This window comes from Castor canadensis, chromosome 12 (genome assembly GCF_047511655.1).
Source record: "Castor canadensis chromosome 12, mCasCan1.hap1v2, whole genome shotgun sequence".
In the NCBI taxonomy this organism is placed as follows: Eukaryota; Metazoa; Chordata; class Mammalia; order Rodentia; family Castoridae; genus Castor; species Castor canadensis.
The window spans coordinates 64,944,365-64,968,808 of record NC_133397.1 but is presented as its reverse complement, the minus strand read 5'-3'; the positions used below and the strand labels follow the sequence as shown (position 1 = coordinate 64,968,808).

Below are 24,444 nucleotides of genomic sequence, written 5' to 3'. Positions count from 1 at the left end.
TCTTCCTGCTAGAGATGAAGCCAGAGGCTGCAGGTATGACTCAAGTGGTAGAGCGCCTGCCTAGCAAGTGTGAAGCCCTGAGTTTTAAACCCCAGTGCCACAAAAAACAAACAACAACAAAAATAAAGCTGAAGTCAGTCAGCTCAAACTTAAGTCCCAATAAAGCTTTGGCTTAGTTTCTTTTCTATTGTTTCCATACCAAGAGATCCTGTTGTCTGGTATCAGAATAAAATCCAAAATACATAATGTAGTCCACAAGACCTTACCTGTTCTGGCCCTTTGCATGTCCCTCCTGCTTCATCTTTACCACCCCTCTTCCACATACTATACTCCAGAGCTGTATTTCCTCAGATTTTCCTCTATATGGAATGCTCTCTATGCCCCTTGCTTGGCTAACTCCCATTTACTTTTATTAATTTATCTTGGAATGATAATTCCTTTCTCCAGAAAGCACTCCTCAATCCTTCAAGTCCACCTTTCCTATGTACTACCTTATGTTTCCTCTGCTGTAACATATTTTAATACTACATTGTCATTGCCTAAGTATTTGTCTGCTCCCCATAGACTAAGTCCAGGAGGACAGAGATGAGCCCAGCACAGTATCTGGCAGGTAGGAGAAAATCAGCAGATATTTGAGGAATGTTTTATACCTCTATCAATGCCTATCACATTGTTCCAATACTCAGGTATTAGCATAGATCCTCCAAAAAACATACACTATGGTGAGATTAATCCTACAAGGATTTTATTAGAGGAAACACCTCTAATAAAAATAGAGAAAAATGGGAAAGGCCAGGAGAGCAGTCAGACTGACTGTGATACAAGTCTGACCCAAGAAAAGAAGAAAATAAATGAAGCATCCTAGGCTGTGGACTTTCAGCAAAGCTGCTGAGGAATATGGAGGCAGAGTAGCTCAGTACAGGAGTCTTGTGTCTCCGTTAGTATCCTCACCACACTCTGTCATTGGCTGGCAGTACCCTGTGAGAAGGACAGCCCCCATGCCAACATGACAGTGATTTCTAAGCAGCTGCTGCCCTGGTCAATGACACTCCTTGTAGTTTAAAGTTTACAAGTCATTTTCTCATGACCATTATAATTTGTCACCCTCAAAGAACCATTCTTCAGGGAATTATGTCATAGTCTCCCTCAGTCCTTCCCATAGTTTTTAATAAATGCTACTACAGATGGCTAGATCGACTTACAGAGGGTACAGCAATAAATTTATTGAAGTTTGGAGCAATGAGTAATATATTTTCAAGTAAGGCTAGTACTGGGATTCAGTCTCGTAAGGTAAATGAGGTCAGTTACAGTGAATCTTAACCAAAAAGGAACATAAGCATTTGTTAAGCCAAAGAATGACATGATTAAAATTTTCCACAAGGATAATTCTAACATCAGTGTAAAGGATAACCTGGAGATTCAAGACAGGAAGACTAATTTGTACTAAAAGAGAAAGAAGAGCTGTTGAGAAGCTACTTAGATTGAAACACTGGAATTCTATTGGACATCAGATTAAAGTGTTTAAGAAAGTACCCTTGGGTTAAATATTCCCATTTTTATCCTGAGAAGCAGCTGAGAGGGCAAAATGACCTAGTCGAACTAGAACACAAGCAGGTGACTTTTTTCCCACGGAAACGTCTAACTTGTCCTGAGGCACTCATTGGAACACTGACCCATCTCACCTCCGTCTCTGGTAATGAAAGCAGAGAAGAAAAACAAAACAAAAGGCGTAAGAGGGATACAGTATAAACTGTCCATTTCGAGATTGGTTCTTGCACTCTCTTTTCCTGTCCAATAGGCTAATTCAGAGAATTTCTATTCCACCAGACAGTTAGAGACAGGAACAACCAGCTGATAAGGACCAGGATGCTTCGAGCCCTTCAGAAGTTTGCCAGAGGGATTTTAGGCACCAGCCTCAACAAGTGTAAATGCGTGCGAGGAGGAGAGGGATAGACCCTCTTGGGATGCAGGAGTTCCTAAAGACTTAAACGAGCAGCCTGAGGGTAGGTTAAATTCTAACTTTCAAGAGTGGGCACGGGGGCCGCTGTTTGTGTACTACTGTCCCCCATTCCTAGCGTAGTGCCCGCCATAGATGTCTATAGAACGAAAGGGCGAGCGACAATGAGTGAGAGAATGATGAGGGGGAAAGGTTAAAGACAACCCTGCCCGGCGCTCCAGGAACATTTCTGGAGGGAGGGGTGGGTACGGCGGAAGAATTAGGTTTGGCACCGTACGTCCAGCAGAGATCTAAAACAGAGCCCGACAAGGGCGCTTCCGGGCGCCTGGGGACCGCACAGCCTAGACTGAGGCCCTGCCTGAGGTGAACGACCGCGTCGCGCCTGGGATGGGGGGCGGGGCGCTTAGCGGGACTGCCCGAGGGGAGAGCCTGAGGGGGCGCCCGAGGGGGGATGGGGGGCGCCCGAGAGGGGACAGGAGGGCGCCCGAGGGGGGATGGGGGCGCCCGAGAGGGGACTGAGGGGGGCGCCTGAGGGGGGACTGGGGGGGCGCCCGAGAGGGGATGGGGGCGCCCGAGAGGGGACTGAGGGGGGCGCCTGAGGGGGGACTGGGGGGCGCCCGAGGGGAGAGCCTGAGGGGGCGCCCGAGGGGGGATGGGGGGCGCCCGAGAGGGGACTGAGGGGGGCGCCTGAGGGGGGACTGGGGGGGCGCCCGAGGGGAGAGCCTGAGGGGGCGCCCGAGCGGGGACTGAGGGGGGCGCCCCAGGGGGGGCGCCCGAGAGGGAAGGGACTGACGGGGGCGCCCGAGAGGGGATTGAGGGGGGCGCCCGAGGGGGGACTGAGGGGGCGCCCGAGGGGGGACTGAGGGGGGCGCCTGAGGGCGAGGAGGAGCCTGCGGGGGGCGTCCCTGAGGTGGGAGTGTCTTCGGCCGCGCACGTCAAGCCGGGAGCCGGCGGCCAGGTAATGGGGCTGGGCTTCTCCCCGCCAGGGCCTCGGGTTCCGGGTCGGCGCGAGCACAGGCTGCGCGCCGCGGGTGCTGGCGGCACCAGTGCCGCCCTAAGGCCGGAGCCCCGGTAGCCGCAGGCGTCCGAGCGTCCCCCGCGCTCGAGCGTCCCCGGGCCAGAGCCCGGCTGCTGACCGCCGACGCCTGCGCCCCGGAACCCCGAGACTGCGGCGACCTCAGACGGTCATCTTCTACTCAGAAGGAAACTCAGTGCTCGCGGGGGACGCGCTGTCATCCCCGCACTCGGGAGGGCAGGCAAGGGGGCCGCGAGACCCTGTCCCAAAAGAAAAGAACCCTTAAATCAAGGTTGAAGAGAGTGTTTTGATTTTTTTCTCACTTTAGGGGAAAACTTGAAATTTTTAGGGCCCAAACAAATCTATTAATTTAATTATTTTATTTTTATCATTTTTTTAGAGGTGGAGGCACTGAAGCTTGAACTCAGGACTTCGCACTTGCAAAGCAGGCGCTCTACTGCTTGAGCCACACCTCCTGTCTATTTTACTTCGGTTATTTTAGAGATGGGGGTCTCAGGAACTATTTGCCCATGCTGGCCTCCAGCCGTGATCCTCCCAATCTCAGCCTCCCAAGTAGCTAAGCTTACAGGCATGAGCCATTGGCGCCCAGCTTATTAATTAAATTTTTTAAATGGAGGAAGGGGGCCATGAAGGCAATAGTGGTTGGAGCTCAGATGTGTGTGTTTAGTTTTGTTTGCAGTGCTGGGGACCAAACCCAGGGCCTCAGTGGGCTGGGCAAGCGCTCTACCACTGATCCACGCCCCCAGCCCCCACACAAGACTTCAATGGAACCGCAGAATCATTCATTACTCAGCCAAATGTCCTGAGGGCTATAAAACCATAGTGTGAAATGCTTTGATGAGGGCATATGAAGGGGCCCTAACCTACTAAATTGAGGAGAAATAAGGGGTAAAGAATAAGGGGTATCCTGCCCAGAGAGACCAACTGGAGGCTGGATCTGAAAAGACCCCTGGGGTGGGCAGGATGGCCTGGTCTAGGGATGCTGAGTGGGCAAAAGACCCATACAGAACTTTGGGGCCAGGGTCAGCAGTCTGGATGTGTTCCAAGTGTGATTGGAAATCGTTGGATGGCTTTTAGTTCTGGAGTAACTTGGGTTTTGGTGGCTCAAGGCTCAGTTCCAGGTTTCAGCAATTAGCAGAAAGAAAGCATTAAAGTGGGAGTTCTTGACTAAAGTAGAGAGAATAGGGTCAAAAAATAAGGTCAAATCCTGTTTAGTACTACACCCAAACATATGGGCTGCGTTATTTGATCATGTTTGAAGATAGAAAAGAGCTGCTCTTTCTCATTTGAAGGAGTCTCCTCGTTGCATATTAGTGTGGGATCTAAAGATGACTGCAAGCTGAAGCCACAGAGATCTTAATCAATGGGAAAATTTGAAAATTGTCATCAAAACATTGACAGCTCTTACTGTTATAAGTGTATAGGGTATTGTAAAACTAGTATTTATTTTGAGCACTGTAATTTAAAACATCAGAAAAGTTGAGCAAAAACTAAGATGTTTGTTAAAAAAAAAACCTCAATGCTTGGGGTGATTACAAGCCTGTAATCCTAGCACTTGGGGCATGAGGCATCAGGGAGCTCTCCAGTTCAAGGCCAGGCTTGGTTCCAAGCCAGCCTGGGCTACATATATAGCTAGACCTGTCTCTTACCTGGGCACAAGTGGCCCAAGCCTGTAATCCTAACTATTCAGGAGGCAGGGATCAGGAGGATTGCTTTTCAAAGCAGCCCTGGGCAAATAGTTCTAGAGACCCTATTTTGAAAAAGTCCTCACAAAAAAAGGCTGGTGAAATGGCTCAAATGGTAAGAGCCTCTGTCTAGCAAGCATGAGGCCTTGAGTTCAAACTCCAGTGCAGACAAAAAAAAGGGAAAAAGAGAGACAGAAAAAGAAAAAAGAAGCTTATTGTGGCCAGGCACTAGTGGCTTATATCTATATTCCTACCTACTTGGGAAGCTGAAACTGGGAGGATCATACTTCCAGGCCAGTATACGCAAATAGTTCACAAGACCCCCCTCTCCAAAATAACCAGAGGAAAATGGACTGGAGGTATGGCTCAAGCAATAGAGTGTTTGGGCATGAAGCCCTGTCCCACCAAATTCCAGTCCCACCAAAAAAAAAAAAATTTGTAGCTAAGGCTGAGCATAGCTCAGTGGTAGAGCATAGAACTAGTTTATAAGAGGCCCTAGGTTCAGTCCTTCATTTAAAAATATTAAAATGGTGTTTGCTCTAGGTTTTTTGTTTTGTTTTATTGTGGTTTTATGTCATTGCTGTAGTTGTTTGTTTTGGGATTTAGGTTTTTGGTTTTTTGATACAGGGTCTCCTTATGTCCCCCAGGCTGTCCTAAAATTCATAATCCTCCTGTCTCTGCCTCCTGAGTGCTGGGATTACAGACATGTACCACCACACTCAGCTTGCTCTAGGTTTTTTAAACATATTTTATCAGATTATTCCTATCATCTGTTCCTAGTTACTTAAAGTCTTAATCTTCAATGAACATCGAGATTTTTTTTTTCTTTTTTTTTTTTAATTTTTATTTTGTTCATATGTGCATACAATGTTTAGGTCATTTCTCCCCCCACCACTCCCTCCCTTACCCTTCCCCCACCTCCTCCTCTCCCCCACCTACCCCCTCTCTACCCAGCAGAAACTACTTTGCCCTTATCTCTAATTTTGTTGAAGAGAGAGTATAAGCAATAATAGGAAGGACCAAGGGTTTTTGCTAGTTGAGATAAGGATAGCTATACAGGGAGTTGACTCATATTGATTTCCTGTGCATGTGTGTGTACCTTCTAGGTTAATTCTTCTTGATCTAACCTTTTCTCTAGTTCCTGGTCCCCTTCTCCTATTGGCCTCAGTTGCTTTAAAGTTTCTGCTTTAGTTTCTCTGCATTGAGGGCAACAAATGCTATCTAGTTTTTTAGGTGTCTTACCTATCCTCATACTTCCCTTGTGTGCTCTCACTTTATCATGTGATCAAAGTCCAATCCCCTTGTTGTGTTTGCCCTTAATCTAATGTCCACATATGAGGGAGAACATACAATTTTTGGTCTTTTGGGCCAGGCTAACCTCACTCAGAATGATGTTCTCCAATTCCATCCATTTACCAGCAAGTGATAACATTTCGTTCTTCTTCATGGCTGCATAAAATTCCATTGTGTATAAATACCACATTTTCTTAATCCATTCGTCAGTAGTGGGGCATCTTGGCTGTTTCCATAACTTGGCCATTGTGAATAGTGCTGCAGTAAACATAGGTGCGCAGATGTCTCTGGAGTAACCTGTGTCACATTCTTTTGGGTATATCCCCAACAGTGGTATTGCTGGACCATATGGTAGATCAATGTTTAGCTTTTTAAGTAGCCTCCAAATGTTTTTTCAGAGTGGTTGTACTAGTTTACATTCCCACCAGCAGTGTAAGAGGGTTCCTTTTTCCCCACATCCTCGCCAACACCTGTTAGTGGTGTTGCTAATGATGGCTATTCTAACAGGGGTGAGGTGGAATCTTAGTGTGGTTTTAATTTGCATTTCCTTTATTGCTAGAGATGGTGAGCATTTTTTCATGTGTTTTTTGACCATTTGAATTTCTTCTTTTGAAAAAGTTCTGTTTAGTTCACTTGCCCATTTCTTTATTGGTTCATTAATTTTGAGAGAATTTATTTTTTTAAGTTCCCTATATATTCTGGTTATCAGTCCTTTGTCTGATGTGTAGCTGGCAAATATTTTCTACCACTCTGTGGGTGTTCTCTTCAGTTTAGAGACCATTTCTTATGTTGAGCAGAATCTTTTTAGTTTTATGAAGTCCCATTTTGAACATCAAGTTTTAACCAAGGCTTTTTCTACATGTATTGAGACAATTGTATGTAATCTTTTAATGTGATCAATTATAGTGATTGATATTTTAATGTGGTATCAATCTTATACTCTGGAGATAAATCCAAGTTGATGTATTCTTTTTATACATTACTAGCTTTAGTTTCCTTATTTTGTTTAGAATTTTCACATCTAAGTTCATTGGTGAAAACGTCTTTTTTTTAATAGTATCTTTATCTGGTTTCAGTATCAAAGGTTATGCTAGCCTCCTAAGATTTGTTGAGGAGTGTTCCATTTTTCTATCTCTAAAAGAATTTGTTCAAGATTGAAATTCTTGGTCTTTGGGAGTTGAATGGTAGCATTCATCAGTGAACTCATCTGACCTCTTGCTTACTTTGTAGGAATATATTTGGTTACCAATTAAATTTCTTTAGTAGTTTAGACTATTTAGATTTCTAAAATTTCTTTTATTATTTGGTGTTGGTTAAATACATTTTTCTAAGGCTGTATCCGTTTTATCAAACTTACTGGCATAAAATTGTTCATTTTATCATCTTAAAACCCTTTTCATATTTGAGCATTTGATAACTGTTCTGGTTCTTTATTCTCATTTGTTCTTGTTTCCTTACCTGAGGCCTGGGGATAAGTGTAAGTAGGTAGTCTGGAAAAAACCAAGGGTGTTGGAAATAGACACAAAGTCACAAGCAAGTGCACTCAAGTAAGTGGTACTGTTGGTATTATTTCAGTGAGAACCTTGAAGAAAGGAACAGTTTCCCATCTAGTCATGAGGGTCTTGAAAAGAGTTTAAATTTTACCTTATAGGAGATAGAGACAACCCAAGAATTTTAACCATGGGAGAAATGTGGTCATATTTTCACTTTTAAGGGTTATTATATAATGCTAGATACTGGCAAAAAAGTCAACATGAGAAATTGACCCATAGGAAGCTCACAATGGAAGGAGAGACAGTCATAGAAACAAATCACAATACACTACAATAAATGCTAATAAAGAAACAAAGTTTATAAAGGAAGATAGCTTACTTTGAAATTGAAGTTTGACTTTTGTGTAAATTTTGGGGGTGGGTACTGGGTGTTGAAGAGCCTTACACTTGCTTGGCAGGTGCTCTGTTACTTGAGTCACTTCACCAGCCCCTGACTTCTTATTATCTCCATTCAGAATCTCTAGGCATTCTCATGCTTATGTTATAGTCAAACATCTAGATTACACAGACCTTGTTAAATACAGGATAGCCTAAGAGCTTGATTTAGTACCCAGTCTGACTTCTGAGTTTGGCCCCCTCAAATTGTATTCTTTGTTTCAAAAAACAAACTTTTATGAAAGCAGTGGTTTCTCTTTTCTTTACTGCAGGTGTAGAGACTATCCATTATCCAGATAGTGGCTACAGTTCCCCCTCTGGTTTGGCTGCCATGCATCACGGGCGAACTATTAATAAAAGGTCCTCCACTGCCACAAGGATTAACCAGCAACCACCACGGCTTCTCATCGTGCACATTGCTCTACCGTCCTGGACTGACATATGCTCCAACCTCTGCGAGGCTCTGCAGAACTTTTTCTCTCTAGCCTGCAGCTTGATGGGCCCTAGTCGCATGTCTCTGTTCAGCTTATACATGGTACAAAATCAACATGAGTGCATTCTCCCTTTTGTGGTGAGTGCATCCCTTTTATTCACTTTATCCTGAAAGCAAATAATGAGGTTTCTGGAGCAGAGATCACAGTTATTACTACTTACAGTAAAAACGGCCCTAGCTCCCCATATTTAATAGCCCACAGGTGGCACCATGTGAGCCAGATATCATCCTGCATATTTGGTAGCTTGGACTGCAGAAGAGAGGTGCCGAAATTATTCATTTGGTAGTTTAAATAGGCTTCCCATTACCCTCTCTACTCCAGAGAGGAGAGAAACTTAGCATGTACAGTTCTTTGAAATGCAAACAGCTAACTCCTTTTGCCCCCTTTGAAATGTAAACATATAAGGAAGTAACTCTTTGCCTCCTTTGAAATGTAAATATATAAGGAAGTAAGTCTTTAAATCTTTCAGAGGGCTCTTGTCTATTCAGTTACTCTTTTACTTCCTGGACTTGTCCTTTAACTCAAGTACCAATTTTCTTTGCTTAGAAAACCTTAGCTGGGCAAAAGCATGAAAATATTTTATCTGTTCTCTATTCAGATGAAACTTTAATTCTCTTCAGGTAAAATTCCCTTAGGGTTTTAAAAGGCAATGTCTGGACCAGAGGCAATATTTTTAGAAAGTTCTCCCACAAACAAACTACATATTCTCCTCAAAGAAAATTCTAATCTTCTCTTTCTCTTCTGTATAAAATTCAGAATTACAGGGATAAGAAAGACTTGCAAGAGGATCTATGCTTCTTCCTCCTTGAGGCAGCCTTGCTGCTAATATATCTTATTAAATGGACATATATTATGTTCTTTAACATTCCCAAGAAAATTTCATAAATCTATCACTGAATTGTTAGTGTAATATCTGACTAGAATCTATTCATTTTAAAAATTAATGTGTTAGTTTCCCTCATTGAAAGCAGAATAATATCTCTGTTGATACTATATAGAGTAAAAATAATATACATTCCTTTATGCTTCTGTCACCTGTGGTGGCGTGAGAGTCTTGAGGAAGTCCCCTGAATAGAAGGAAAAAGGGGGATCTTCAACTCTTTTAGAATTCTTGCCTCTGAACACAGAACAAGAATTTGGGGCAGATACATATGGCAAGGGACAGACATTTATCCAGCAAGTAAAGGAAAAAGAACAGACATGCCTCACAGACAAAGTACAGACATATAGAAAAGGATGGTATACTCCCAGATGTGAGTGCAAACACATGAAAAGAGGCACAGTGAACATTCTAATATTAGGGGTACTTATACTAGATAAAACAGGGCAAAGTGAGAGGTTTGCATAATTAAGCAGTCCCAGGCAAAGTGTGGCCTAGTTGATGATTATCTCAATTCTGGTTCTATGAGTGGTTCCAGAGAAGTTGTTATCACAGTCCTCACTTCAGGAAAGCAGTTTGGTCCCCATGAGATTATTACTCCTGTTTCAGGGTGCAGCCTCATCATCATAGGTAATTATCTTCACTTGGGAAGTGATCTGTCCTGTGAGGCTCTGCTATTTCTTGGGGTAGTTTCAGTCCCTTGTCATAAAGATGTTATCAGTCAGTCCTGCCATTCCCTGTATGACTGCAGGCAAGAGACACAGCAAAGGAAACAGATGCAAAATGGAGGCAGGGATATCAGGTTTTTATCCTGCTTTCAGTTAACTTGTGGGCCCAAATAAGGAGTCAGTGCCTTTTCACAAAAGCAGTTTCTAAGTACCTGTTACGTTTCTTGGGTAACATTTTAAAAACATAACATACCCTGGTTTCTTTCACTGTACCTTGAAGCCGGGGTTTACTTCTGAAAATGAATCATATAGGGAAAGATTTTTGTATAAATATTCCAAGTACATAGTCTAGCAACTGTGCATTGCTACTTAGGCTGGGTTGGAGAATGAGTAAAATTAAGGAATTTGACTTTCTACAACTTGAGTAAATTTGGTTCTTCTGATCATTGTCTATTTCTGTGTAACGAACTATGCCAATATAGTGGCTTAAAACAATGAACTTTTATTACCTCATAGTTATTTTAAGTTAAGAATACAGGTAGGTGTTTTCAGGCTTGGGGTTCTTAATAATATTGTAGTCAAGATGTCAGCCAGGATCAACTGAAGCTAGAGGATCCAGTTCCAAGATTCCAAGATGGAATATTTGAAACCAAAGCCCAAACTCCTGAGAGTCCATATGCCAGGTCTGGCCACCCTCTCCTAAATGCCAAATAAAGAGACATAGTAAAGGCAGAGGAAGGAGGTTTATTACACGGCTTGGGCCATGCCACAGGAGGAGGCAGTGTAAGCACTCAGCTCATCTTCAGCCATCTTTGGTGTACAGACATGAGTTACAGGTTTAAATAAACAAAGAACTGGGGAAAAGTATGCACAGTTCAGTGACAGGTATACCTTGTTGGTCATTATCTCAGTCCTTTTTCTGGGAGAGATTCCGGAGTTGTTATCTGGATTTATTGTCAACTCACAGGTCTATCCTGAGGAAGGTCTACTGTTCAGGGTAGTTTCTGTTCTTTGTCATGAAATTGTTACCATCTTTCCTTCCTGGAATCCAAGGTGATGCAAAGTGACCACAAAGAGAATGGCTTAGAGCAAAGATAGATACAAAGAAGGAGGACAGATGCCATGTTTTTCCTGTTTTTAGTTAATTCATGGGCCCAAGTAAGAAGTCAGTGCTTTTCAGCAAAAGCAGTTTGAACATCCCTTGCATATTCACATGGGTATTGGCAGGAGTTCTTATTTTCTTGTCACTTGATTCTCCCTTGTAGAACTGTTTGCCATCTCCATTCTATGGCAGCTGGCTCCTCCCAGAGCAACCAATTCAAAGGACAGGGAGAGCAAAGAGGAAGACAAAATATTTTTTATGTCCTATTCTCAAAAGTAACACATTGTCACTTCTTCCACATACTGTTCATTGGAATCAAGTCACTATTCTACCCTAAACAGAGTAACAGGAACCAGATTTACCATCTTGCCTAATATAACCAAAATATTGGGCAAAACATATGACAAAACGTATTCAGGATACTGCATACACTAGGCAGCAAAGAACAAAGTTCTCTGAGAGACAGGAAGCAAATGAAGGGAAACCTAGAATTGTCCCAGTCTATTGTCTTGAGAAAAAGTTTCCAAGACATAATGCTGAGGAAGGAACCTAAGCAGATGCTGGTCATCTTCCTGAGTTGAGGAGATGGATTTGGGATTTCAGGAAGACAAAGGTAGTTAGAAGAGAAAGAGTTGCATAGAAGAAAGGAAAGAGCCACATGCAGAATTCTGAAAACCTGAAAAGGGACCCCCTTGCGTATTTAGCAGAGTACTGATTAGCACATGCATGTGATGAAACTTAACAAGCCAGAAAATGAACCACCTAAAAGGACCAGAGACAACGGGAGCTGGTCCTCACAACAGGAATAGTACTTGTTCATGCCATCAAGCTTCAAATCTTCAAATTTCACGATAATTATGTAGAAAACTCAGAAAGGCCTTACCTCAGTAGTAGAGCATGGATAGTGTAAGACTTAGTGCTACTCATGACTACCTAATGTAAACACAAGACCCAAAGGATCAAACTGTTTTTAGGTAACTTAACTGCATCGCAGAACAGAACTCAAGAATACTTGGAGAAATACAAAACTGCCTTGCACTCAGCCAGGTGAAATGTGTACCATCTGGCATCCAATCAAAACCTAACAGGTAAGCCAGGCGTGGTGGTACACATCTATAATCCCAGCAGTCAGTAGGCTAAGGTAGGAGAACTTTTTTGAGCTGGGCTACATAGCAAGTTTGAGGCCATCCTGGTGTACATGGCGACACCCTTGACTCATAAACAAACAAAACAAAACAAAAAACAGGTATGCAAAGAAGCAGGAAATTATGATCCATCATTGAGAAATAATGAAAACTGACTCTAAGTAACACAAATGTTAGAATTAGCAAAGACATTAGACAGTTGGTATAACTTTATTCACTGTGTTCAAAAGCTAAGTAAAGACATAGAAGATATTTTAAGAGATCCAAATCAAACTTCTAGAAATGAAAACTATAATATCTAGAATGGAAAGTACTTGATAAGATTAATAGCAGATAAGACACTGTAGAAGAAAGATTAGTGGACTTAAGACATGAAAATAGAAACTATTGAAAACAGAATGAAAAAGAAAAGAATAATTATATTTAAAACTGAATAGTGAGCTGTGGGACAACTTTAAGCTGTAAAATATATGAGTTATTAGAATCTGCAAAAGAGAGGAGCAGAAAGGGACAATATTTGAAGAAATAATGATCAAATTTTTGAAATTTTGATTTTAAAAAAATCTAAACTCATAGATCCAAGAAATTCAATAAGTGCCAAGCATACAGACACACACACACACACACACACACAAATAAAGAAAGAAACCTCACCAAGGTACATAATGTTAAAACTAGTATTAAAGACAAAATCCTAAAAGCAACCAGAAAAGTGCTAGGAATGTAGCTCAGGAATAGAGCACTTGCCTAGCATGTGTCAGGTTCTGAATTCAATCCCCAGTACTGAAAAAAAAAAAAAGCAACCAGACATATTGTATTATTATACTATATAGGGTGGAACAAAGATAAAAAGAAAATATTTCTTTCTTTTTTGTTGGCACTGAGGTTTAAACTCAGGGTCTCACGCTTGTTAGGTAGGCGATCTTTCTGCTTGAGCCACTCTGCCAGCTGAGAAAATACTTCTTCTTAGAACCAATTTAATAAGAAGATAGTAGAATAACATTAAATAGTGAAATAAAATACTGTCAGCCTACAATTCTATACCCAAAAAAGTATCTTTCAAAATCCAAGGTGGTAGCTTCAGTACTTGTCTAACTAAATATACATAGAATCCCTGAACATTACATGTGATACAAACATAAGAAAACTCTGAAAGGATGGAAGAAAAAGGTAGACCCACTCTAGGAACCACAGGACCTGAGGAAAAACACAGCAGTGAGTTCACTGGGTTTCTTTTGCCTCATATAGTCTGGGCTGAGTCCTGAAGCAGCCTCTGACCTAGAAACTCCAAGGCGTAAAAACAGCCCCCAAAAGGTCTGTTCATTCTCGCCAATAAACCACTCTACTCCAGCCAATTATTGTGGGGAAAACCCCTGCATCTCCACCCCCATCAGTAAAGACCAAGTGGGGAGTCTAACCCCACCTTTGTGGCCCTGTGATAAAGCACTTCTTCCTCTATGCCATGTAGCCAGAGAAGGCTCAGCAGAAAGCCAGGACTTTCACCTCCTGGCAGGATGCCTGACAAAGAAGTAGAAAAAATATAAATTATACCTATATCAGAAATGAAATGGGTATAATTACAGACCAACCTAGCAGACATCCAAGGGATAATAATGCTACAAACAGCTTTACATACGTAAAGCTGACAGCTTAGATGAAATGGACCTGTTCCTTGAAAAGCACAAACCATCACAATCATCCCGTATGAAACAGATCATTTAAATGGCTCTATAATTGTTGAAGAAATTGAATTCATAATTTTAAAACTCTTGAAAAGAGAAATCTCCAGACCCAGATGATTTTATTTGGAGATTTCTACCAAACATTCAAAGAAGAGTTAACATCAGTTCTACATAGTCTCTTCCATAAAATAAAAGGGAAGGCAATACTTCCCAACTCATTTATTTTTTATTTTTTTTATTCATTTATTCACATTTGCATACATTGTTTGGGTCATTGCTCCCCCATGTCCCCATCCCCTCATCCCCACCCTCTCCCCACTACCCCCCCCCCCTTGCTTCCAGGCAGAACCTGTTCTGCCCTTATCTCTAATTTTGTTGAAGAGAAGACATAAGCATAATAAGAAAGACAAAGCATTTTTGCTACTTGAGTTAAGGACAGCTATACAGAGAGATTCCTAGCATTACTTCCATGTACAAATGTGTTACAACCCAAGTTGATAAATCTCTAACTGATCTTTACACTGGTTTCTGATCTCCTTCTCATGTTGACCTCTGTCACTTTAAGCTTTCTGTATTAATTCCTCAGGAGTGGGGACATAAAATACTTTCATGTGTTGGGTTTTCTACCTATCCCCATACCTCCTGTATGTGCTCTCCCCTTGTCATGTGACCCAAGTCCAACCACATTGCTGTATTTGCCCTAGATCCAATGTCCACATATGAGGGAGAACACACAATTTTTGGTCTTGTGAGCCTCGCTAACCTCGCTCAGGATGTTGTTCTCCAGTTCCAGCCATTTACTTGTGAATGATAAGATTTCATTTTTCTTCATGCCTGAGTAAAATTCCATCGTGTATAAATACCACATTTTCTTGATCCATTCATCAGTAGGGAATCTTGGTTGTTTCAATAACTTGGCTATTGTGAATAGCGCTACAATAAACGTGGGTGTGCAGGTGCCTCTGGAGTAACCTTTGTCACATTCCTTTGGGTATACCCCCAGGAGTGGGATTGCTGGATCATATGATAGATTTATGTTTAGATTTTTAAGAAGCCTCCAAATTTTTTTTTCAGAGTGGTTGCACTAGCTTGCATTCCCACCAGCAGTGTACGAGACTCCCTTTTCCCCCACATCCTTGCCAACACCTGTTGGTGGTGGTGTTTTTGATGATGGCTATTCTAACAGGTGTGAGGTGGAATCTTAGTGTGGTTTTAATTTGCATTTCCTTTATGGCTAGAAATGGTAAGCATATTTTCATGTGTTTTTTGACCATTTGAATTTCTTCTTTTGAGAAAGTTCTGTTTAGTTCAGTTGCCCATTTCTTTATTGGTTCATTGATTTTGGGAGAGTTTAGTTTCTAAAGTTATTCTAGTTATCTGGTTATTCTGGTTATCAGTCCTTTGTCTGATGTGTAGCTGGAAAATATTTTTTCCCACTCTGTGGGTGGTCACTTCAGTTTAGAGACCATTTCTTTTGTTGTTCAGAAGCTTTTTAATTTTATGAAGTCCCATTTGTCCATTCTTTCTCTTAGTTGCTGAGCTGCTGGGGTTCTGTTGAGGAAGTCTTTGCCTATACCTATTACTTCTAGAGTGTTTCCTGCTCCTTCCTGTACTAACTTCAGAGTTTTGGGTCTGATATTAAGGTCCTTGATCCATTTTGAGTTGATACTAGTACAGGGTGATAGACATGGATCCAGTTTCAGTTTCTTGCAGATGGATAACCACTTTTCCCTGCAAGATTTGTTGAAGAGGCTGTCTTTTCTCCATCATATGTTTTTGGCACCTTTGTCAAAAATAAGGTGGGTATAGTTGTGTGGATTCGTATTCACGTCCTCTATTCTGTTCCACTGATCTTCATGTCTGTTTTTGTGCCAGTATCATGCTATTTTTATTGCTATTGCTTTGTAATATAGTTTGAAGTCGGGTATTGTGATACCTCCAGCATTGCTCTTTTTGCCAAATATTGCCTTGGCTATTCATGGTCTCTTGTGTTTCCAAATGAACTTTAGGGTAGATTTTTCAATCTCTGTGATGAAAGTCATTGGGATTTTGATGGGAATTGTATTAAACATGTAGATTGCTTTTGGTAGTGTAGCCATTTTTACTATGTTGATTCTACTGATCCATGAGCACGGGAGATCTTTCCATCTTCTGTAGTCTTCCTTAATCTCTTTCTTCAGGGGTTTGTAGTTCTCCTTGTAGAGGTCATTCACATCCTTTGATAAGTTTACTCCTAGGTATTTGATTTTTTGGGGGGCTATTATAAATGGAATTGTTTCCATATATTCCTTCTCACTTTGTTTGGTGTTGGTGTATAGAAAAGCTAATGATTTTTGTAACTTGATTTTGTATCCTGCCACCTTGCTATAGCTGTTTATGGTGTCTAGGAGTTTTTGGGTAGAGTTTTTTGGGTCTTTGAGGTTTAGGATCATATTGTCTACAAATAAGGATATTTAGACGGTTTCTTTACCTATTTCTATTCCTTTTATTTCTTCTTCTTGCCTAATTGCTCTGGCTAGGAATTCCATTACTATGTTGAATAGGAGTGGGGATATTGGGCACCCTTGTCTCATTCCTGATTTTAGGGGAAATGGTTTCAGTTTTTCACCATTAAGTATGATGTTGGCTGTAGGTTTGTCACATACAGCTTTTATAATGTTGAGGTACTTTCCTTCTATTCCTAGTTTTCTTAGAGCTTTTATCTTGCAATGGTGTTGGATCTTATCAAAGGCTTTTTCTGCATCTATTGAGATGATCAAGTGTTTTTTGTCTTTGCTTCTGTTAATGTGGTTTATTACATTTATAGATTTGCATATGTTGAACCACCCCTGCATCCCTGGGATGAAGCCAACTTGGTCATGGTGAATTATCTTTCTGATATGTTGTTGGATTAGGTTTGCCATTATTTTATTGAGGATTTTTGCATCGATGTTCATTAAGGAAATGGGCCTATAGTTCTCCTTTTTGGAGGTATCTTTGTCTGGTTTGGGGATGAGAGTAATATTGGCTTCAGAAAATGAGTTAGGCCAGAAAAAAAATGAGTTAGTCAGTGTTCTTTCCCTTTCTATTTCGTGGAACAGTTTAAGCAGGGGTGGTATTAGTTCTTCTTTAAACATCTGATAGAGTTCAGCAAAGAATCCATCAGGTCCTGGACTTTTCTTTTTAGAGAGACTATTGCTGCTTCAATTTCCTTTTGTGTTATAGATCTATTCAGGTGATTAATATCCTCTTGGTTCAGTTTTGGATGGTTATAAGTAGCTAGAAATCTGTCCATTTCTTCAAGATTTTCAAATTTATTAGAATATAGGTTCTCAAAGTAGTCTCTGAGGATTTCCTGGATTTCCTAGGCATTTGTTGTTATCTCCCCTTTTGCATTTCTGATTTTACTGATTTGGATTTTTTCTCTCCTCATGTTAGCCAGGTTCACAAGGGGTCAGTCAATTTTATTTATTTTTTCAAAGAACCAGCTCTTTGTTTCATTGTTTCTTTGTATGGTTTTTTTTGTTTCTATTTCATTGATTTCAGCCCTTATTTTTATTATTTCTCCCCTTCTGCTTGTTTTGGGATTTTCTTGTTCTTGTTTTTCTAGGAATTTGAGATGTAGTATTAGGTTATTGATTTGAGATCTTTCCGACCTTTTTTAGTATATGCACTCATGGCTATAAACTTTCCTCTTAGGACTGCCTTTGCTGTGTCCCATAGGTTCTGGTAGGTCGTGTTTTCATTTTCGTTAACTTCCAGGAACCTTTTAATTTCCTCTTTTATTTCATCAATGACCCATTGATCATTCAGCAGTGTGTTGTTCAGCTTCCAATTGTTTGCATGGTTTTTACTGTTGTTTTTGTTGTTGATTTCTAGTTTTAATGCATTGTGATCAGATAGAATGCATGGGATTATTTCTGTTTTCTCATATTTGCTGAGGCTTACTTTGTGCCCTAAGATATGATCAGTTTTGGAGAAGGTTCCGTGAGCTGCTGAGAAGAATGTATATCGTGCAGAAGTTGGATGAAATATTCTGTAGACATCAGCTAGGTCCATTTGATTTATGGTATGATTTAGTTCTAGAATTTCTTTATTGATTTTTTGTTTGAATGACCTATCTGTTGGTGATGGGGGATATTAAAGTCTTCCACTACCACTGTATTGGAGTCTATATATGTTTTTAGGTCCTTCAGAGTATGTTTCATGAAATTGGGTGCATTGACGTTGGGTGCTTATAGGTTGAAAATTGTTATTTCCTTTTGGTGTATTTCCCCTTTTATTAGTATGGAGTATCCTTCTTTATCTCATTTGATCAATGTAAGTTTGAAGTCTACTTTGTCCAAAATAAGTATTGCTACCCCTGCCTGTTTTTAGGGGTCATTCCAGCCTTTCACCCTCAGCCAGTACTTGTTTCTGTTGATGAGATGGGTCTCCTATAGGCAGCAGATTGTTGGATCTTCCTTTTTAATCCAGTTTGCCAAATGGTGTCTTTTGATGATGGAATTAAGTCCATTAACATTAAGTGTTAGTATTGATAGGTATGTGGTGATTCCTATCATTTAGTTCTCTTTGTTGTTTAAGGGTTTGATTGTGTGCAGCTGAATCAATATTACACTCTACTTTCTTGCTTTTTCTTTTGTGGTTTGATACTGCCTGCCCTTTCATGGTTCTGTTCACTTTCACTTTCTGTGTGCAGAATTCCTTGAAGAATCTTTTGTTGTGGTGGCTTGGTGGTCATATATTGTTTTCGTTTCAGCTTATCATGGAAGACTTTTATTGTTCAATCTATTTTGAATGATAGTTTTGCTGGGTAGAGTATCCTAGGGTTGAAGTTATTTTCATTCAGTGCCTGGAAGACCTCCCTCCATGCTTTTCTTGCTTTTATGGTTTCCTTTGAGAAATCTGCTGTGATTTTGATGGGTTTACCTTTATATGTTATTTGTTTTTTCTCTCTTACATTCTTCAGTATTCTTTCTTTATTCTCTGTGCTTGTTGTTTTAATGATAATATGTCATTGGGTAGTTCTATTTTGGTCAAGTCTGTTTGGTGTCCTGGAGGCTTTCTGTACCTGAATGGGCATAATTTTCTATGGATTTGGGAAATTTTCTGTTATTATTTAGTTGAATATATTACAAATTCCTTTTTCTTGCACCTCTTCTCCTTCTTCAATGCCCATGATTCTTAGGTTTGGTCTTTTGATGGAGTCAGTGAGTTCTTGCATATTCCTTTCACAGGTCTTGAGTTGTCTAATAGTTCTTTGGTTTTTCCTTTAATTTCCATTTCATCTTCAAGTTCTGAGATTCTGTCTTCTGCTTGTTCTAGCCTGCTGGAGTGGCTTTCCATTTTGTTTTGTATTTCTGTTTCATTCTTTTTTCTGAGGTTTTCCATATCATGGGTTACTTCCTCTTTAATATTGTCAATTTTTGTTCTTAATTCATTTATCTCTCTATGGTATTCTCTGTTTCACTTTGGTGTTTATTTAGGGCTCCTATGAGTTCATTTATTTGTTTTTGTGTTTTCTCATATTCTCTATTTTTGTTGTCTTGGAATTTCTTGAGTGCCTCCTGTATGTTTTGGTTGACCATGTCTAGTAACATCTCTATGAAATTCTCATTGATTACCTATAGGATTTCTTCTTTCAGCATGTTCTTGTGGGCTTCATTGGGTTCCTTGGTATAGTTTATCTTTGTTTTATTGGAGTCTGGATCTGTGTATCCATTTTCTTCATTTCCCTCTGAATCCTGTACTAATTTATTTGGGGGGGAGGATAATGGTTTCCATTCTTTTTTTGTCTTCCCATCATTCCACTTGGTACTTTTTCTTTCCCTGTTCTATGTATAATTTAGTATTACCAAACTTACAATAGTAAAACTAACAAAACCAAGAAAGAAAGAGAAAAAAGAAAAAGAAAGAAAAAAAAAAAACAGAGAACCAAAAAAATCACCAGGGAAAGATGGTGGACAACAAACAGTGAAGAAGACAAACAAACACTTAAAGAAAAGAAAAGAAAAAAATTCCTGGTTCAGGAACAGTAGAATTTCAGTCTTAGTATTTCTGGTGTTACTCCTTTAACATCCAGTCTTGTTTGTCTGCATCTTCTAGGCAGTTTGCAGCTGGCGTCTGGCAGTGCTGGAGCCCTCCTGTTTTCTCAGTGTAACATGGTGTGGAGAAGCTTTTTACAGATTGGGGGTGCAGGGTTTTGGAGTATTATTTCTTCTTTTTTTTTTTTTTTTTTTTTTTTTGCCAAGTGTTGTTTGCTGATTGTCTTCGAAGCACATTTGGAGCTGGCAGGTGGTGGCCAGTGTGCTGGAGGGCCAACCAGCAGGTGGGCAGTGGCATGGGGGTGGTGGCCCCCCTATTCTTTCAGTGTATCATGGTGTGGAGAAGCCTTCCACAGGCTGGGAATTAAGGGTGCCAAAGTTCCAGCTCGCTCTTGTGCTTTACCTCAGTCAAGTGTGTCTCCCAGCATCTCAGCAAGGTCCCTGACTCACAGAGTTTATACTGTTTGCATCTGTGTCCAGTTGCTATTATGGATCTCCCAACTAATTTTTTAAGGCTAGTTATTACCCTGATACCAAAAATGACAAACAGATTAAGAAAGAAACTGAAGACCAAAATCCTTCATGAATATGTACAAGATAAAACTTAACAAAATATTAACAGGTAGAATTTATCAATAAGTGGGTTTTTTTTAAATTCCTATTTGCATACAATGTTTGGGTCATTTCTCCCACCTTCCCCCACCCCCTCACTTTCTCTCCCCCATCCCCTCCCTCTCCCTCACTACCCCCTTGCTACCCAGCAGAAACTATTTTGCCCTTATCTCTAATTTTGTTGAAGAGAGAGTATAGGCAATAATAGGAAGGACCAAGGGTGTTTGCTAGTTGAGATAAGGATAACTATACAGGTATTTGACTTGCATTGCTTTCCTGTGCATGTGTGTTACCTTCTAGGTTAATTCTTCTTGATCTAACCTTTTCTCTAGTTCCTGGTCCCCTTCTCCTATTGGCCTCAGTTGCTTTAAAGTATCTGCTTTAGTTTCTCTGCGTTGAGGGCAACGAATGCTATCTAGTTTTTTGGGTGTCTTACCTATCCTCATACCTCCCTTGTGTGCTCTTGCTTTATCATGTGATCAAAGTCCATTCCCCTTGTTGTGTTTGCCCTTGATCTAATGTCCGCATATGAGGGAGAACATACGATTTTTGGTCTTTTGGGCCAGGCTAACCTCACTCAGAATGATGTTCTCCAATTCCATCCATTTACCTGCGAATGATAACATTTTGTTCTTCTTCATGGCTGCATAAAATTCCATTGTGTATAAATACCACATTTTCTTAATCCATTCGTCAGTAGTGGGTCATCTTGGCTGCTTCCATAACTTGGCTATTGTGAATAGTGCTTCAATAAACATGGGTGTGCAGGTGCCTCTGGAGTAACCTGTGTCACATTCTTTGGGTATATCCCCAAGAGTGGTATTGCTGAACCATATGGTAGATCAATGTTTAGCTTTTTAAGTAGCCTCCAAATTTTTTTTCAGAGTGGTTGTACTAGTTTACATTCCCGCCAACAGTGTAAGAGGGTTCCTTTTTCCCCACATCCTCGCCAACACCTGTTGTTAGTGGTGTTGCTAATGATGGCTATTCTAACAGGGGTGAGGTGGAATCTTAGTGTGGTTTTAATTTGCATTTCCTTTATTGCTAGAGATGGTGAGCATTTTTTCATGTGTTTTTTGACCATTTGAATTTCTTCTTTTGAGAAAGTTCTGTTTAGTTCACTTGCCCATTTCTTTATTGGTTCATTAATTTTGGGAGAATTTATTTTTTTAAGTTCCCTATATATTCTGGTTATCAGTCCTTTGTCTGATGTGTAGCTGGCAAATATTTTCTCCCACTCTGTGGGTGTTCTCTTCAGTTTAGAGACCATTTCTTTTGTTGAGCAGAAGCTTTTTAGTTTTATGAAGTCCCATTTATCTATGCTATCTCTTAGTTGCTGTGCTGCTGGGGTTCCATTGAGAAAGTTCTTACCTATACCTATTAATCCAAGTGGGGTTTTTTTCAGGAATACAAAATTGGTTCTAGATTTGAAAATCAATCAGAATAATCCACCATATAAAAAGGTTAAAGAGAAAAATTAGATGATTAAAACAATTGAAGCAGAACAACCATTTGACAAAATTCAGTACCCAATCACAGGTGCTGTCATGGCAGGTATGCAGAAGACCACTGGCCTTGTGGGACTGGCTGCATGGAATGCTCTGCGGGAGAGGCTAAGAATGTTGTACACAAAGATTCTTGTTAGTCTTGATCAAATCTCTAAAAGTGTAGCATATAGAAAATATGCTGAACAGTTACAAATGAGAAGTTAAATATGGTTCAAACAGAGGTAGATGTTAACAAATTATAATACCAACTTCAGGGTGACCAAATAGAAGAGGTAATTTTTCAGACTGAAAAGGACCTAAGTCTGGTGAGAAAAAATGTTGAAGTGAAAATGATGGAAATCATTAGTGAAAGAGCCTCCTGCTAACCACTGGAAATGACCACTGGGTTAAATGTCTGGGTTAATGGGGAAATGATGTAATTGAATGTTCTGTTATGTTAAAAGAATATTCATTCATGACTAAAAAAAAAATCGTATCCCAGTAAGGACCAGAAGCATAATATAGGAGGATCACAGTCCAGGCAGGCCTGGCCAAAAAACAAGACCCTATCTCTAAAATAACCAGAGCAAAAAGGTCTGAAGGTGTGATTGAAGTGGTAGAGCACCTACCTTGCAAGCATGAAGCCCTGAGTTCAAACTCCAGTACTGCCAAAAAAAAAAGTCAAAATTGAGGAAAGTGCCTACTTTCCATATTCCTGCCAGAGTTGTGTACTGGTTGAGAGTCAAATGGATCAGTGCAGATGTGTAGGTCATCTGACTGTTGAACTCCAAACAAAAGGCTCTGGCAGTTTTGTGACCCTGCTGTTAGGGGAGAAGAAGGATAGGAGGGAAGGCCAGGAGTGGAAAAGTACTGAGACAGAATAGGGGAAAGTATCTTCATGATTTCTCCCTCCTTTCCCCATGAGGAGATGTTGACAGAAGCCCCTAAAGAGGACCTAACCCACAGCCTCAGAAAAGAGACCTAGGAATGAAGGTGCCAGAGCTAGGGATGCAAATATTCTAAGAACATGATGGACTAGGGATGCCTGAATTCTTGACTACAGCCCCCTTTAAAGCCTGCAGTCCATTGTCTGTGCAGCAAGTCTGTATGGGGAGGATAGCTTTTCTCCCACACCCACCCCTATTAAGAATGCCAAGTAAACCTACGTGATTGCCTATTGTCAAGCCCTGGTTTTTAACCAGGAGTCACACTTCTCACTGATAACTCAGGAAAAATTGTAAACCAAAATGCCTTTCCTACATAACAGTAAGTTCAAACCTAGTTAAAAACTCAAGAAAAATAGCAAGAACAATGCTGTTACCTTATGTACACAGCTCTTTAAGGAAACATGATCCTAAATCCATTATCACTGACCTATATCCGACATTTTCTAACTGCAGAGTCAGCTCAAAATATAAATGGAGAAAGATATCATATGAGACATCTTATCCAAGATGAATGCTTCAATATACCCTTCATATTTAATATTTTAGTATAATCAAGTAATTCTGAACTTTTCATAAGGAATCATGACAGATGATTTATAATTAAAATATTAGAATTCCTTCTATATCCATTGTGCCCATAATATAAATAATTCCAACCAAAATGATTAATTTCCCCTCAAAGCAGAGTTCCAAAAGAATGCCCTTACTATGGAAATCTTCCCAATTCTTTTAATTTTTTATGATAATAAATTATTTAAATTATATACTATCTACAGTGATATAGTAGGACTCAGAATGCTGTAATTTAGCCATAAAGCTTATTTTCTCATCCTTGATAACTGTCAATCAAATCGAGTCACTTCAGAGTAACCAGTAATAGAGATATATTAAGCAGCATAAAGGTAAATGCCAAGAAAGACAATATAACAAACTTTTAAAATATAATAAACAAACTTAATTGAGTGCTACAGGGTAAGAATAAGACAAAGAAATACAATAATTTTGTCATTTTCATTGTGAACTAAATACTGCTAAAAAGTAACTTAAGGTTGATTGCTAAATATAATCTAGACTGATCATGACACTGAATAAATATGGCTTTTTGAAAGAAGAAATCACTTAAGGAAATTATAGTTATAAACAATAAAACAGACATACAAACCTTTCTAATTATGACAAGAAAACATAAAAGGAAAAGAAAATATACAGTACAGGATTTTTCTAAAAGCTATAAAAACAGAAAGTAAGCTGTGCATGGTGGTTCACACCTATAATCCCAGCACTGGGGAGACCGAGGCAGGAGGATTGTGAATTTGAGGTCAGAACTAGTTGGAGAGTATATAGTTGTGGCCCAAATATTAAATAGGAAATATTAAAAAACATTAAACATGAAAGTACATTCAGTCACATCATAATGACAGAAATGAAGCTATGCATAAATGCTGCTTTTCACATATATGATTGACAAAGATAAAAAGTTTGATGATAGATTGTTGATAAGTTAT

General features: G+C 40.0%; 1 long non-coding RNA gene and 1 pseudogene across 2 annotated transcripts in view; both read left to right on the top strand.

Moving 5' to 3' along the window:
* The first annotated feature begins 1,779 nt into the window (after positions 1 to 1,779).
* Positions 1,780 to 24,444, top strand: part of LOC141414845 (uncharacterized) — a 45,598-nt gene continuing 22,933 nt past the window's right edge. The window contains exons 1-2 of one of the 2 annotated variants that reach the window (XR_012439767.1): positions 1,780 to 2,003; positions 8,172 to 8,470. This is a non-coding gene — a long non-coding RNA (uncharacterized lncRNA). Of the gene's footprint in view, positions 2,004 to 2,867; positions 2,916 to 8,171; positions 8,471 to 24,444 lie in introns of those variants that run through there. The other variant, XR_012439768.1, reaches the window with a different exon arrangement.
* Positions 22,053 to 22,403, top strand: LOC109697796 (NADH dehydrogenase [ubiquinone] 1 alpha subcomplex subunit 5-like; annotated as a pseudogene).